This window comes from Lacerta agilis, chromosome 3, assembly GCF_009819535.1.
Source record: "Lacerta agilis isolate rLacAgi1 chromosome 3, rLacAgi1.pri, whole genome shotgun sequence".
NCBI lineage: Eukaryota > Metazoa > Chordata > Lepidosauria > Squamata > Lacertidae > Lacerta > Lacerta agilis.
In genome coordinates, this window is record NC_046314.1 from 11,920,122 (window position 1) to 11,936,813 (window position 16,692).

General features: G+C 45.4%; 1 protein-coding gene across 1 annotated transcript in view; it reads left to right on the plus strand.

The window, feature by feature from the left end:
* Positions 1 to 16,692, plus strand: part of PLCB4 (phospholipase C beta 4) — a 197,264-nt gene that overhangs the window by 79,666 nt on the left and 100,906 nt on the right. Inside the window, 1 exon segment of the mRNA XM_033142845.1 lies at positions 1,936 to 1,988. The gene's annotated coding sequence lies outside the window, so the exon portion shown is untranslated.

Here is a 16,692-nt window from a genome sequence, read left to right on the forward strand (position 1 = left end):
TTTACATTGAGGATCTTCAAGGCCTGAATGTTGTCTGGCTCTGCAGCAAAGTAGCCCAAAGCTCTGGCTGGGAGTAGGGCAAGGCAAGGCAAGGCTGTGTTGCTTCAGCGACAAGCATACTGAGACTGAGCTCTACACAGTGATAGCAGTTGCATCCCAACTATTAGCCCTGTCTGGACCATAAGGTGCTTCTTCAGCTAAAGGGGCCCAGTCTGCTTTGGTAGTCTCCTACTGAAGGGTCACTGTCCTCACAGGCTGCTCTGGTGAAGTGCTCTTGGGGGTTGACCCTCTACACCCCTTCCCTCATCTCCTGAAAGAGGGGGTCCAACTGTGGGTCTCTGACAAATGAGTTCCTCAACACACCTAAGAACTCTGGTTGCACTTTCCTGGTGCCTTCTCGCCCTTCCATGCAACAGGTGCATGGACCTCTAGACTTGGCTATACAGTCTGCAACAAGCTTCCTCAAACTCGGCCCTACAGATGTTTTTGGCCTACAACTCCCATGATCCCTAGCTAGCAGGACCAGTGGTCAGGGATGATGGGAATTGTAGTCTCAAAACATCTGGAGGGCTGAGTTTGAGGAAGCCTGGTCTACAAAGTAGTAGAAGTCAAAGGGTGGTCTCAGGTCACCCCACCCCAATGCCTAGGATGCAAAGCACTATCTTGGGAGTACTCTTAGGTTTGAGGAAGCACATGGCCATGCCACAGCTTACTTTTGAAACTCCTTATTTGTTTCAGAAAGGGTTTCCATGTAGCATGAACGGCTAATGTCTGAGGACCACAAGCCTTATGCTTCCATAGTTGTATGTTGCTAGGTGCAAGATCCTGACCAGTGCTTCTTGCATTTCCAGTTGTGTCCAGGAAGCATGTGTAGGCTTGTGTAGCATCACTTACACTAGATGCCATTGATTGAAATCCAGGTGTTTCAAATGCATTTCTGAATTGGAGATGAGATTGATTATAACTGTGGTTTCCTCTTATCTATCTATCTATCCATCCCTACCTATCTTATCTATCTATCTATCTATCTATCTATCTATCTATCTATCTATCATTATCTATTGTTATCTATCCTGAAAACAGCTTCCTTCTATGGTTTTTTTTTTTAAAAAAATAGTTGCCCATATAAAACTCATTGAAACATAACTTTTAAAAATCCTAAATTCATTAGTCTGAAAAGAATATGAATATTAGTGAGATGTTTGCTTTTTATGGCTATAAGTAGAAAGCAACATCTGACTGACAAACCACCCTGTCTTTACCTGGGACATTCCTGAATTCAGACAGAGAATGTTCCATATATATTATATGCGAGGAGTATCAGGTGTTGTTTTCTGAATAATAATAATAATAATAATAATAATAATAATAATAATAATATATTATTTATACCGCACCCATCTGGCTGAGTTTCCCCAGCCACTCTGGGCGGCTCCCAATCGAGTGTTAAAAACAATACAGCATTAAATATTTAAAAATGGCACGGGTGTGCACAAACCTGTAACTCTTCCTTTGTTTTTTGGGTTTGGCAAGAAATGTTTGACCAGATGCAGATGCGAATTGTGCTACGCCCTACCACCGTAGGCTTGACTAGTCTTTCTTTAATTGAAACACATGTCTAGCATTTTCCCACTTGTGGTTTACTGTAAGAGGAAGTGTAAGCAAATCCATTTTTTGAAGTGATTGCATAGTAACATATATGCAATGGGAAAGTAATGGCCTGTTTTCACTGGTCATTACAAAGAAAAAATAGTTGTGCATTCTGTTTTTCATTTTGTGTGCATGTGTGTCTGTAAACTGTCTAGGGTCATTTTGAGAAAACTGACCAAGAAATGCTAGAAGAAATTAATAATGTTGATAATGTTTTGATTTGTAAAGATGGCTTTGCACAATGGGGCTTCTGTAAACAACACTTTTCACTTTTGCTTCTTGCAGAAAGAAAAGCATCCCTGTCCACTCAAACATAACAGTTGGATAAGTGCTACTTGGTAAGTTTCCTGTTTATACACAATGGTGCAAACTTGCCACCATTATATGAATCATACACCATGCTTCCGGAGGTTTGGGAAGTATGTGGAGAAGCAAACAAGAGCTCATGTTTGATTTTATCTGTGTCACGAAACTTTAGCATAGATGGTATGCATTGCTTCAGGCAGGGATTGCCCTCCTGGCTCCTGAGTTGAAACTGGCAAAAGCTCCTTTAATCTTTAGCTTGCTCCTTCCAGCTAATTACCCAGTTACAAAGGCATCAGATTCATCATAGCTCCTTATATGCAGCAAGAGAACAGGCCATGAGCAACAGAAAGTGTCAAGGGTTATAGCAAGTGAATCTGGCAGCATCTGAAGGAAACCTCAGGAGGCAATTTATTTTTGCAGCTCTAATCTAATATATCACATTGATACTTTGGGCTGGGGAAACTTGTTCTCCCTTGGTGCTGATCGGAGAAACTAGACTTGCACATCTCAGAATATGTATATATCTTTGGAGAACGATCTCTCTGTTACCAGCTATCAAGGGAAATATACCTACGTTGCTGTCATCTAAAGGTAGTATCAGGTCTGATTCCTGAGTGTTTTTTAATCTGTTTATTTATTGTGAACCTCAGATCTCTTGGCCGGGTGAAGATTTAGGATTATGCCAAAATGGCAAAAAATGCTGGGAGGAATCAGAAATCAGGAAGACCAAAAATTTAATAAGAAATGGGGAAAAATTATATTTACCTAAAAACCACTGTAAACAGTTATAATCGTTAGTAGGATTGGAATAACATTTGTAGTTTAATGGTGAATTTTGGATATAATAGAGATGTAAACGATTTGGATTATTATAAAAGATGCAGGAGGAAATTACTAACAATAGGATCCATAATGGGGAGGAAGGAAAAGGAAGTCCAGGAGATTATTTGCAATCTTGTTTTCTAGGAATCTAAAGCTGCGCTCCCAGCCTTGCTTACCTAAAAGTAGGCCCCATTGAAATCAATAGGACTTACTTCCTGAGTAGACATAGTTAGCATTGTTCTGTAAAATTACAGCAGTAGTAGTTTTAGAAGCCTGCAAACAAAAGGTTTTGCTGTTGGGGGGGGCATAACTTTTCCCAGAAAGCGTGTGTGGGGGGGTTGTATGGAAGAAAACGTGACTGCTGCTGGTTTGCACAGACAACTCCAACCAACGTTTCTGTTTACCAACAAGTTAAAGCCCTATTTAATGGTCTTGTTGTGACTTGGCTTCACATGTCCCCATGTAGCCAAATCTCAGCATAGTATTAAGAAGCTAAATCCTAGGAACACGCCATATTCCTGCCTTAGACCATTGATCCTTAGACCATTGGCCCACTAAACTTGGTTTCAGCCAGGAATTCCTCCCTGCCCTACCTGGACTTGCTGGGAAGAGAAGTTGGTGGGCTTCCTGCCCAGGGCCATCTTAAACATATCCGGCGCCGTGGTCCAAAGCTCCCTCCACCCCCCCATTTCCCAGAGGTTTTTTTTATGTAGGACAGCGCTGCCGGCGGGGCTGGAGGAGGCAGGCAGCGGCTGGAGGGTGGCTCTTCCAGCGGGCAAGAGGCGGAGGCTGGACACAGCGCCTCCCGGCTCAGCTGGCCACTTCATGCCATGGTGGCCACAGCAGGTGGAGGCTCCGGGAGCGGCGCTGCTTCAGTGAGGCATGGCGAGGGCAGTGACCTGATGCCAGGAAGTGTCACGTCCAGCTTCTGTCTCTTCCCTGGCGCCCTCCAGAACTTGGTGCCCTGGCACCCCACACCACTAGCCTCTATGGGAAAGATGCCCCTGTCCCTGCCCTCTCATTGGCACCCTATTGGTGAATAAAGAGGGGGAAATGGCACCCAGTAGCAACGAGCATATTGGCCACTGCTGGTAGTTGGGGCAAACCCTTTGCACTTATTCACAGGCTGCCCCAGAGACCACCAAAATGCCTCCCCATCTCTGCTTCCTGCAAAGTTGGGGTGAGCACTTTTCTCAGCTGTAGAATTTCCCTTGCCCGGTCCTCCTGTTGCCGTCACTACAAGTTCTCTGCCTCCTTTCCACATCTCTGGAAGTTGGAGATGGGATGGCTTTGCCTCAGCATCACCTGTGAAGAAATGCATGAGGGACGAGTCCCCTTGTAAAATAAAATAAAAGCCAGCAGTTCTCTAGAGCTGTGGCTTTATTGGTAGACCTAGCCTCTTTGAATTTGTCCTGAATGCTTTCTTGTTCCATGCCTTTTGTATGTGGAAACTTGCACATTAATAAAAATAAGGGGTTTGCAAATAGCCGGTGTTGTTTTCCCAGCTTGGTGCGAAGGCTGCAAGTAGCATTTAGTGTAAATAAAGCACTTAAAGATCAGCACAGATAACATCCTTAGTTAAACTAACATCTGTAGCTTAGTAACTGAAATATACTCAGAGTCAAGTGTGAATTTCATGCTCTTTATTCAGCTCATAGTAGCAAGGAATAAGTCTTTCCCCAAAACGTCTGCTATATGTACATTATTTACACAATGGGCCCCACGTGATTGGCTAATTCTGGGCTCCTCCTGTAGGCCAATCAGGTTGCGGATTCACTTCCACCTGGAGCTGGATTGGGTGGCTCCTGTGGACCAATCAGACTGCTGCATTCTGGATCCTATTGTTCTAGGATTCAGCTCAGCACATAACAGTAACACTGTCTGTTTGACTTGGGATTTTGTCAGATTGTGTTTGATTCTGGAAGCTATGTGGAATGTGAGATCACTCTGCTTCTGTCACTGAAACTATCATGTTTTCAGGTAGTTATCATTACCTGTTCTTTGTTGCATTTCATTTCCCTCTGTACACACTCCTCTACATTTTTGTTGCAAGTCTATTATATATGATAATTTAAATAAAGGGGATTTCTTTTAATGAATCTCAGAAGTGCGTTAAGAAAAGTGGCATGCTTAGTGGAGAGGTCATTTTAAATTCCACACAGTGATGCACGTGCACAAGTATTTGTGTTTTATACTCTACATGCTTCATGTTTCTAATGTATGGTTTTACACTTTTGCTGAATCCACCTCCTGGATACAGTGGTACCCCGCAAGACGAATGCCTCGCACAATGAAAAGCTCGCAAAATGAAAGGGTTTTGCGAGTTTTTAGTTGACTCGCGAGACAAATTCATCTATGGCCCTTTTTCGCAAGACGAATTCGTCTGGTGAGGTACCACTGTAAGCCGGAGCTGCGCCGCGCCGCGTTTTAAAGCTGCACCGAGCAAACAGCAGCACTCCGGTGTGGGGGGGGGAGTCGGATTGCGCCCGCCATTTTGGATGGCCGGGCGCGATCTGACGCCGCCTCTCCTCACCGGAGCCGCGCCGCGCCGCGTTTTAAGGCTGCTGTTTGCTCAGTGCAGCTTTAAAATGCGGCGCGGCGCGGCTCCGGTGCCGGTCGGAAGGGCCGCCTGGACTTTCCCCCCCATAGGAACACATTAATTAAATTTTAATGCGTTCCTATGGGAAACTGTGCCTCGCAAGACGAAATTTCCGCAAGACGAAAAGTCTTGCGGAACGAATTAATTTCGTCTTGCGAGGCACCACTGTATAATCTGGGCTTTCGTTAAACCAATTTGCAGCTACGTTTCAGGTCTTCCAGGATTTAGGAGTGAAGCGTAAATCTTATAGATGAAATCTTCCCTGTTTTGCAACGTTAACTCTTTTGATTCACAATGCACAATGGTATTTTCCTCAGCTTATTTCATTACTAGTGGGTTAATTGGGTTAATGCCCCAACAATTGATGATATTTCCTTTGAACTGTTGTTTTTGGATGATGGAATGGAGCAATAATTGTGCAATGCTCCTTTCCTGAACAACCAACCAGGAGGCGCAAAGTTTGATTTGGGGAGGGGGGGAGAGTTGTTAGTTTTGGATAACAGCCCCCACTCGAAACTGGCAAAATTGCCTAGATGCATTATGCCTTGACTTTAATGTCTTATTGACCCTGAGAACAATGTCTGCCTTATCTGATATCAAGATAATCTTGCTAAGAGTGGGAGGTTCCCTTCTTATCTTTGGAAAAACCTTCCTGATGTTGTCTCCTTGCATACAAACTGTGCCAAGCGAGGTGTGGTCTCGGATGAATGCTGGCAACTTCTCAGTGTTTTGCCTCCAAAGAATTCACTGCAAACTTTTGTGAAGATTTCCACACTATATGAATGTTTACATGTCACCTGAATGAACTTTTAAATTATTGTTTTATTTAAGGTATCTGCTACTTAACCATAATCTGTATCGTTAGGGAAAACCTACCATGATGTGCGAACCAAGCCATTGCGTCTAAATACCTAAACCTCACAGTTTGGAGTTGCCTCAAAGAGTGATCCAAACCGTTGTTGTTGTTGTTGTTCAGTCGTTCAGTCGTGTCCGACTCTTCGTGACCCCATGGACCAGAGCACGCCAGGCACGCCTATCCTTCACTGCCTCTCGCAGTTTGGCCAAACTCATGCCAGCATCATCAACCAAATACAAGTCCTTCCTTGCGTTTTCAGCCTTTGTGTTCACAAGCAAGTCTGCTTGGTGCCCTTGTTCTTCTGGGGGCAGGGCTTGACAAGGGAAATCACTTTTTCAATGTACAGTTGGATTCTTAACCATTGTTTAGGAAACAAAGAACAGTTAAAAATTAACTGTATGGCCCAGTTAATGTTAATAGAGTGAAGCGCTCACATCCGCAGAATTACGCCAAATGCATTTGCAAGTTGTAATGTTGCTCTTGGAGAAGATATTTTGAGTCCGTAGTGATCAGGCAGCTAAGCTGTGGTGACTGGCTGTTCTAGGATGGCAAAAGCCGTTATGTGTCGTTGAGCAACAAGATCCATCTGGTTGCACTCCATTTAGGACGGGTGCTTTTGGAGAGGAAAGATTAACGAGCATTTTATTAGAAAGGCCGTTTTGTTTCTCCCAGCTGGCCTTTATGTAATCTGATAATGCCACGAAAATTGATAGTAAGACCATATCTAATAAAACCTTGCTCTCCTCCCCATTTGTGTGGTACTAATCACTAATGCATCAACGTATGCCGTCCTTTGTTATGATAGAACTGGTTTTGAGTCTGAGATAATTAAAATATCTGTGTGTGCTTTAAGTTGGAAGGTTTACCTTAGGTTTTTAGTGTCCGAGAGGAAGCTCAGTTTAATTGCAGCAGATTATTTCTCTCCCTCTCCCCCCTCCCCTTTATACTTCTTGGCCTCAGTTGGCAGCTGCAGAATGCAATATACCTGATCTTTATTTTGGGTTACCCTCCAATTTGTATGGATTGTCAGTATTTATTTCAGGCTTGAGGCTGGTCTGAAGAGGTTTCTGTGGCGATTAATGATGTCAGAGAAGAGTGACGTCAGAGTGCTGTTTGCTAAAAAGCGAGTTTAGGTAATGAATTGCCAAGCAGAGGCACATGCCTGTAGGACGCAGGTGGCACTGTGGTCTACTCTAAACCACTCGGCCACTTGGGCTTGCCGATCAGAAGGTTGGCGGTTCGAACAGTGGCGGAGCTTCATGCTCTGGCACCGGGGGGCGGGCATAGAGCAGGCGGGGGCGTGGTGTGGCATGCATCCTGGAGGTGTGGCACACCACCTGCACGGCACACTCCTCTTCCTCTGCACTCCTCTTCCCCTGCCAGTGGGTTCGAATCCCTGCACCGGGGTGAGCTCCTGTTGCTCTGTCCCAGCCGCTGCCAACCTAGCAGTTCAAAAGCACGCCAAAAAGTGCAAGTAGATAAATAGGTACCATAAACAGCATTTTCATGCGCTCTGGCTTCTGTCACAGTGTTCCATTATGCCAGAAGCAGTTTAGTCCTGCTGGCCATGTGACCCGGAAAGTTGTCTGTGGGCAAATGCCGGCTCCCTCGGCCTGAAAGCAAGATGAGTGCCACAACTCCATAGTCACCTTTGATTGGACTTAACTGTCCAGGGGTCCTTTACCTTTTACCTTTTGTGTACCTTTTGTGTACAAATAAATGTGGTTGATTCATTACCTTGTTATTATAGACCTCTGGTAAGGGAACCCAATATTCAGGAACAGGAGAGTAAAAGCAAGTTAAGAAACCCCCGTCTGGTCCAAGGTGCAAAGGACATAATTCTCATGAGCATGGTGAGCAATGTGTTGGCGTGCCAGGCAGTGTCTCCTTGTTATTCAGGTGAACAGCAGTTGTGGGCTGGTACATTGGCCATTTTCTCTCTCCTTCAGCATCAGCATGACATCACAATGGCCTCTGTCTCTCCTTCTGGTTGGACACATCCGTGTGAGAACACAGTGGCCAGTCTGTGACATAGGCAGCATCAGCATGAGATCACAACAGTGGCCAGTTTTTCTCCCTCAGGTGGCTAGCATGGGCCACAGTGGGCAGCCCCTGTCCTTCAGGCAGGGAGCATCATCTTGTGGGGAGAGGCATTCATTCATCTTCGTTCCTCTTCCACTCAGGCAGGCAGTAGCATGTGGGCAGAATATTTATTTCTCTTGCGGAAGCTGCCAAAAGCAGGTACATGTCAGCACAATCTCTTTCTCAGTGAGGTGGGCTTAGTTGGGAGCAGATGGTGGACCCTGTATGTTCTTCTCTTAGTGAGGTGGCCAGCAAAAGCATGACTGTAGTGGTCATCTCACCAAAATGGGCAGTAGCATGCAGACAGAGAAGCAGCAGGCAAGGCAAAGAGCTGGCAAGTAGGCAATCCATCTATTACAGGGCCTCTTTACTTACGGGAGGTGGATGCGGGTGGCGCTGTGGTCTAAACCACCGAGCCTCTTGTGCTTGCCGATCGTGAGGTCGGCAGTTCAAGTCCGTGTGAAGGGGTGAGCTCCTGTTGCTCTGTCCCAGCCCCTGCCAACCTAGCAGTTCGAAAGCACACCAGTGCAAGTAGATAAATAGGTACAGTACCGTAAATGGCATTTCCGTGCACTCTGGTTTCCGTCACGGTGTCCCATTGTGCCAGAAGCGGTTTAGTCATGCTGGCTACATGACCTAGAAAGCTGTCTCTGGACAAACGCCGGCTCCCTCAGCCTGAAAGCGAGATGAAATCCCACAGTTGCCTCTGACTGGACTTACCTGTAACTGTCCAGGGGTCCTTTACCTACATGTCTGTGTGCAAATTAAGGCATCTACATCTATGCAGAGGTAGCTAGCGTAAGCCATGATGGGCTTCCTCTGTTGCGCTTGCACAGTCTTCTGTACAGTGAATCTGGAGTTAAGGGGCATGCCTGGGATGACAGTGGGGCTGAGCCACTCGGTTACACTGCCGTACATGGGAGAGGCTGCGTTCTCCAGTAGCAGAGACTGAACACATGCTGTTTCAGTGGGAGAGAGGAGTATTGTGAAGAGGATGCCAGGCAACAGTGGAGGAGGCTGATACTGCGACAACACAAACTGTGCTTAGATGTCAACGTGCATTATATAGTTGTGTATACAGTTGTTATATAATTGATCGTAAGCTGCTATAATAATGGTTGTGAAATGATTTAGAATCATTCCCTTGATTGTCAGAATAAGTAAACCTGCTGCGTTTTGGGAGGGAAAGGCCTTCTAAAATCTGGGAGGGAGGTATCTCCCTGTATACCTGTATACCTGAAGGATACCTGTATACCTGTATACCTGAAGGAGCATCTCCACCCCCATCATTCAGCCCAGACACTGAGATCCAGCGCCGAGGGCCTTCTGGCGGTTCCCTCACTGCGAGAAGCAAAGCTACAGGGAACCAGGCAGAGGGCCTTCTCGGTAGTGGCGCCCGCCCTGTGGAACGCCCTCCCACCACAGGTCAAGGAAATAAACAACTACCTGACATTCAGAAAATACCTGAAGGCAGCTCTTTTTAGGTTAGTTTTTAATGTGTGATATTTTTGTATTTGATTTCTGTTGGAAGCCGCCCAGAGTGGCTGGGGAAATCCAGCCAGATGGGCAGGGTACAAATAATAAATATTATTATTATTATTATTATTACATCTGGGGTTGTCAGTTTGAAAGTGCCGCTTAATATTGGTCATGAGAGTGACCATAAGTGACAGATTGAAGATTTTCGATTGTAGCCCACTAAGATTTGCTCAAAGTCGACCCGGTGACATTATGGACCCAAATAGGTCATGACCATTAAATTTCAGTGGGTCTGTGTTAAATGTGACTAATGTTGGATACAACCTTGGCGTTTTTTAATTAAATGGAACCCAGTTGCTGAAACAACAAATAGGAGTTGCTTCCATGCATGTTTCCAACCACTCCATCCACCCCCCCTTTCTGGTTTTCTATTCTGTGGTCACTGCTTCCAGGGGTCGGCCATCATTCCTTGCCCACAGAGCATGCTCACTGGGCTCTTTTGGGGTCCCCTTCTTATGGTTTTAGCCCCTAAAGTTTGCTTGTACTTTTGCAAACTCAAGGATTCTCACTAGTGTGTTATTTGTGCCATTTGGCTCCATAAGAGGATCCACACTTGGTGAATTCCATTTGCTTTATATATATATTATGGCTATAGTAAAGGTTAGAAAATCAATTAGAATAACTAGACCCAATATGTTTCAAATGGATGTCTCGTAAGCAGATGCTTTCATCCCAAAGCTCATGTTGCTGAGACAGATACAGTGGTAACCCTGGGTTACGTACTTAATCCGTTCCGAGTTACAGTACATAACTGGAAAAGGATGTAACCCGAACAATTCGTTCTGTGCATGCGCAGACCGGAAGACCCCGAAAACCCCGAAAAATGCTCTGCGCATGCACAAATAGTGCGCGCGTCGGGTTACGCTTCCGGGTTAGCGGAATTCGTAACCCAAAAATTATGCAACCCGAAGCGTACGTAACCCGAGGTACGACTGTATTTAAAATGGCTCGTGTTTTTGCTGTTAATTAGCTGTTTTGCTTTAAAGCAGGGTGGATTTGATTTAAATCAAATGGATTTAAATCACGATTTAAATCAAATGGATTTAAATCACGATTTAAATCAAATGGATTTAAATCACAATTTAAATCAATAGTCAGTAAGACTTGATTTAAATCTCCCCCCCCCCTTTTTTTAACAGAAAGACTTATTCTTGCTGGTATAATCTTAATATTTTCAACCAGAGGAAGATTTCATTTTTGGAATAATAAATCTTCAGAGTAGATTTTATAGTTATATCAAAAATTACTGATTTGGTTATACTAATAGAAATACATAGACAGATAATTATGAAATTATTGTGAGGTTTAATAAGTTAACTTTTTATATTTGGACAACTTTTCTGCTGTGCTTTATTGGAAGGAGAAAAATAACCATTTCCTTAATAACAATTTAAACAATTTATTTAACTAAAGCAATAACATTATAGCATATGTATCCATGTTTGTTAACTGGTGTGGTTAAACGTTGTTTTTTTTTTTAAAGAAAACTTAGACTGAGTTTTAGCACACATGAAAAACTTAAAACAAATCCTTATTTCTTGATGAGTAGCCTTTGGACTATAATGTAACTTAAATAGAAAACCATATTTAGAAAGATTTTTCCTGCAAAAGCATTTTATTTTAAAAATCTGATTAAAATAAAATAAAATCTGATTTAAATAAAATAAAATCTGATTTAAATGAAAAAATCTTATTTTTAAATTTTTTAATAAAAAAACCATTGATTTTTATCCACCCTGCTTTAAAGATATTGTTGCAGAGCATCATGCTGAGTTTTCATGCCTAATAAATACCTTCCAAAGAAATGACAATGTGAGTTGGTGACTTGTAAAGCGGCTTGGTTAAACGGTGTACTCAGAATTATGCCATGACATAATACAGATAATACATGACATAATACAGAATTATGCCATGGCATAATACAGATTAAGAGAGTTAAAATATTAATGATTCTTGTTATTAGAGAATAGAATAGTAGAAAATTTGGAAGTTACAAAAAGGTATTTACAAGGGACGCAGGACGAGGAGACAGGAGGAAGTCCCACCATGATGTGAGGAAGGAATATAAGTTTTAATAATTGTATTAGTTGTTATTTTTGTTATGTCTATTATGTTTGTTATCAATGTAGTTTTGTTTTCCTTTTTGTATGTTTTTAGTAAAAAATTTCAATAAATATTATTTAAAATAAAAATAAAAATAAACGGTGTACTCAGAATTGCAGCGAAATCTGCAAAGTAGTTGGCAGGGTGCGAACCGTTGAAGTGCCCCATCTGTAACTTCTACACCCAGGGCAAAATAGGCAATGGTTGAGCAAAGGTTTGCTGCCCATTTCATACAGCCGATGAGTTTCTTCTGAAGGCCCTATCCTTTCTCCCACCAAGTTGCGTAAGCGACCGCATGAGTCTCCCGATCGTAAGCAGTCGCCTTGCCTGGAGAGTGAAAAAGAGAAGCCTCACAATTCATCAGGGAAAGTGGACGGGAGAGTTGCAGATTCCCAGGCCCAGAGGAAGCTTGTGTACGGCAGATGTTTTGACGGAGAGAGGGCTATTTATCTACAAGGCACAAGACTGAAAAATACTCACAACCCAGAAGCATCTGCCAAGGGGCATTTCACTGTCTAATCCAGGAGCCCCTGGGGGAAGGAACAGCTCTCCAGAGTTCTGTCATATATTGTTGTCCGGGGGGGGGTGTCAATATAAAGTTGGCATCCTTCTTGCGGCATTAGGAAGTTCTCCTGTTTCTGTTTAAGGGATAGAAGAAGAAGAGTTTGGATTTGATATCCCGCTTTATCACTACCCGAAGGAGTCTCAAAGCGGCTAACATTCTCCTTTCCCTTCCTCCCCCACAACAAACACTCTGTGAGGTGAGTGGGGCTGGGAGACTTCAGAGAAGTGTGACTAGCCCAAGGTCACCCAGCAGCTGCATGTGGAGGAGCGGAGGTGCGAACCCGGTTCCCCAGATTACGAGTCTGCCGCTCTTAACCACTACACCAAACTGGCAGTAAGGAACATAGTGCTTCCTCTGTGATGGGAGATATGGTCTCCCAAGGATTCAGCTGAAAAGAAAATCTCCTTTAATCTGTGAGTATAACGCTGCTGGCTTGCTTAGTTGTCGTGTATTTTGCAAGGGCTACACTGTCCTTGATTTTTGAGCACAGGGAAGGGCAGCGCAGAAATGTGCAGGTAAAGAAGCCACAACAGATGAGAACAACAGAAAGGTAAAAAGGTAAAGGTAAAGGATCCCTGGACGGTTAAGTCCAGTCAAAGGCGACTCTGGGGTTGCGGTGCTCCTCTTGCTTTCAGGCCAAGGGAGCTGGCGTTTGTCCACAGACAGTTTTTCTGGGTCATGTGGCCAGCATGACTAAAACGCTTCTGGCGAAACGGAAGCCAGAGTGCACGGGAACGCTGTTTACCTTCCCGCTGCAGTGGTACCTATTTATCTACCTGCACTTGCGTGCTTTCATGAGAAGAGAAGACTCCCTAGAAAAGACCCTGAGGTTGGGAAAGATGGAGGGCACAAGGAGAAGGGGACGACAGAGGGTGAGATGGTTGGACAGTGTTCTCGAAGCTACTAACATGAGTTTGGCCAAACTGCGAGAGGCAGTGAAGGACAGGCGTGCCTGGCGTGCTCTGGTCCATGGGGTCACGAAGAGTCGGACACGACTGAACGACTGAACAACAACACTTGCGTGCTTTCAGACTGCTAGGTTGACAGGAGCTGGGACACAGCAACGGGAGCTCACCCCATCATGACTTAAGCCACCATGATGTAAGCCAGAGCGCACGGAAACGCGGGTGGCGTTGTGCTCTAAACCTGTGAGCCACTTGGGCTTGCCGATCGGAAGGTCGGCGTTCGAATCCCCGTGATGGGGTGAGCTCCCGTTGCTCTGTCCCGGCTCCTGCCAACCTAGCAGTTCGAAAGCACGCCTGTGCAAGTAGATAAATAGGTACCGCTGCGGCGGGAAGATAAACAACAGAAAGATAAAAGTCTTTCATGAAAGCATGCAACAAACACAAGAATACTTGTTCAAAAATCGAGTGTTTATTCTGAAGCACCTTTACCCTGCTCTTCAGTTGAGGAAAGTTCCCAAAGTAGCTTAGCAATAACATGCTGTGATTGAGTGCAGAGGTCCTGGTGCCAGTTAATCATGGGTCGTGCCAGAAAGGGTGGTGTTCATTTCCCCCCATTTAATGAGCTCAGTGGGGAGGGATTTTCCTTGGGCCAGTTTTATGGTCCGCATAAAGTCCCACTGCTGTGGGGTGCATGATTGGGGTCCGAAGGGCTGGGATGTGATGACAGCTGTTTTTTAGCTTCCATGGCTCTGCCTCAATTTGGGTGCTTGCTTGCAGAATGACTACAATTCTGTGCTTCGATGACAGCACCAGCGTGGCATCCTTTTAGGGTTTCTGAACCGTTGCGTTGCCGTGCCTCATGTCCCCCCACCATTGTGCGATTTCTACTGTATTCCATAGCTCTTCAGCATACATCAAGTGTTAGGTTTGCGTCCTTAATTTCATCGCTGTATTCTCATGGCGTTTTCACCTTGGGAATCTGTTGCTCTGAAGTTCCCCCTTGACGGTTTGCTCCTTGGCAAGGTTCCAAAAGGAGCTGAGCTGAATCGAGTTGGGGGGGGGGCGTCCATCTAGTTTACAGTAGCATCAGTAATCCTGTGTTTTGCTTTCTCTTGGCATCATTTAATTTTGCTGTCCTCTTAAGCTGCACTTCCTCTTAGTCAGAAGGAAATTAGTTTCCCAGTTTAAACACAATTCAGAATTGTGAATTGGACTGTAGCCCACTTTAGATAATGATCTATTCAGAGGTTCTCCATGATTAAAGCTGAAGCAATGTTTGTTTTGTTCATTGGTTTATTTGAAATATTCATATCTTGCCTTTCAGCCTGACAATGGGCACTGAAAGTCACCAGAAGGTCAAGCTCAATTTACTCCCCTAAGGTGGGATCCCTACATGGCTATGAGGGACACAGGTGGCGCTGTGGTCTAAACCACCGAGCCTCTTGGGCTTCCCAATCGGAAGGTCGGCGGTTCGAATCTCTGTGACAGAGTGAGATTCCGTTGCTCTGTCCCAGCGCCTGCCAACCTAGCGGTTCGAAAACACACCAGTGCAAGTAGATAAATAGGTACCACTGCGACGGGAAGCTAAACAGTGTTTCTGTACGCTCTGGCTTCAGTCACAGTGTCCCGTTGCGCAGGTTTAGTCATGCTGGCCACATGACCCGGAAAGCTGTCTGTGGACAAATGCCAGCTTCCTCGGCCTGAAAGCAAGATGAGTGCTGCAACCTCAGTTGCCTTTGACTGGATTTAACCATCCAGGGGTCCTTTACTTTTCACCTTTTTAGTCTTCTGAGAGTGGTGGTCGAGCCTCTAGGAGGAATTCATTGTAGCACTAAGTTGTTCGTTTCACCAACACAAGTATTTCTGCTTTCCTGATAGAACCATCTCCCCTCTCTGCCCCCTGCATGTTGTTCTGGAGCTTCTCCTGACATCCCACCCTGAGCCAGCGTAGAATCTCACAGGAGGGGAAGAGCAGGAAAAGGCCTGTTATGCTAAGAGACGTCCTTGCGTGGTCTTCAGCTAGTGGGACTCATTAGTTGAATCCAGCCCTTGTGGAATGATGTGTGGCACAAGGCAGCACTGTGTGTGTGTTTGGAGGGTGGGGGAATTATTATTATTATTGAATTTATATACTGCCCTATTCCCCGGGGGTTTCACAGAGTAAAAATCAAGGTTTGGCAATTTTTCTAAAAAAAAATGGGTTAGAAATTCCTTCTCCTTCTCCTTTGAGATTTTGCTCAGCAACTTTGCCCCCTCTCTTTTCTGTCCAGCTCTTCATTTTTTTAAATATGACAACCATAGTTTGGACCCCGTGTGAGAAGCTGGTAAGGGGAGATCTCACAGGCTTAGAAGCTGTGAGCAGGGAGGGATGAGCCCAGGTGAGAGGTGGGAAGGCACATCTTCCTCTATAGAGGAAGAAAGTTAAGATATAGTGACGAGGGAGGATCTTGTAGTTTCCTTTTTCCTTTAGTTTCTTTCTTTCCTTTCTTTCCTGTAGATTAGTTTGCTGCTTTTTATTGTCTCCTGAAAACATCAATAAACACCCCCCCCCCGAAAATAAGTAACAGACACCTAAACTATCCCAGTGCACTCTCGCCCAATCTATATATATAAAACGCAAGTGTCTCTGCGTCCAGTCCCTGTGTCTCTGGGTTTGCGCTACTGAGCATGTGCCCCACGGACACAGGGATTGGAGCAGAGAGACAATCGGGCCGGGAGCAGCGGCGGCAGTTGAAGCGGCGGTTGAAATGGAACGCTGGCGCTCCAGAGGCTGAAGGGCGGCCGAGAAGGGAGGTCACGCTGCCACTCTCGCCGCTGGGCAGGAGGAGGAGAACCGGGGGGGGGGCGAAGCCTCCCAGGAGATGATGCCTCCGCCTCACCCCCCTCGCTTCCCCACCCACTGCCCCACACTCCGAAAGGGGCTGGGAGCCCCACACATCCGGAAGGAAACCTGTTCTACCGCCCCCCAGCCCCACACCACTCCAGGGGAAAAAGCCCCCTCCTGTCGCCGCTCTCCCTCGGCCGCCCCTTCCCCTGGCCAGAAGACCTCACCACAACGGCGGTGGGAGCTCCACAGGAACCTACCATCATGGCTGCTCCCAACCCTTAACTCCATTCCCTCAGCAGCAAGCACAGGCCTAGCCCGCCAGGCAGCCCAGACCAGAGGGATTAAGGCGGGGTTCTGCTGAGCTCGAGCTTGGCATCGGCCGTGGGTGTCTGCGGCAGCGTGTTATTTCTATTTTTGTGTCAGAAATGTTCTAGCGCC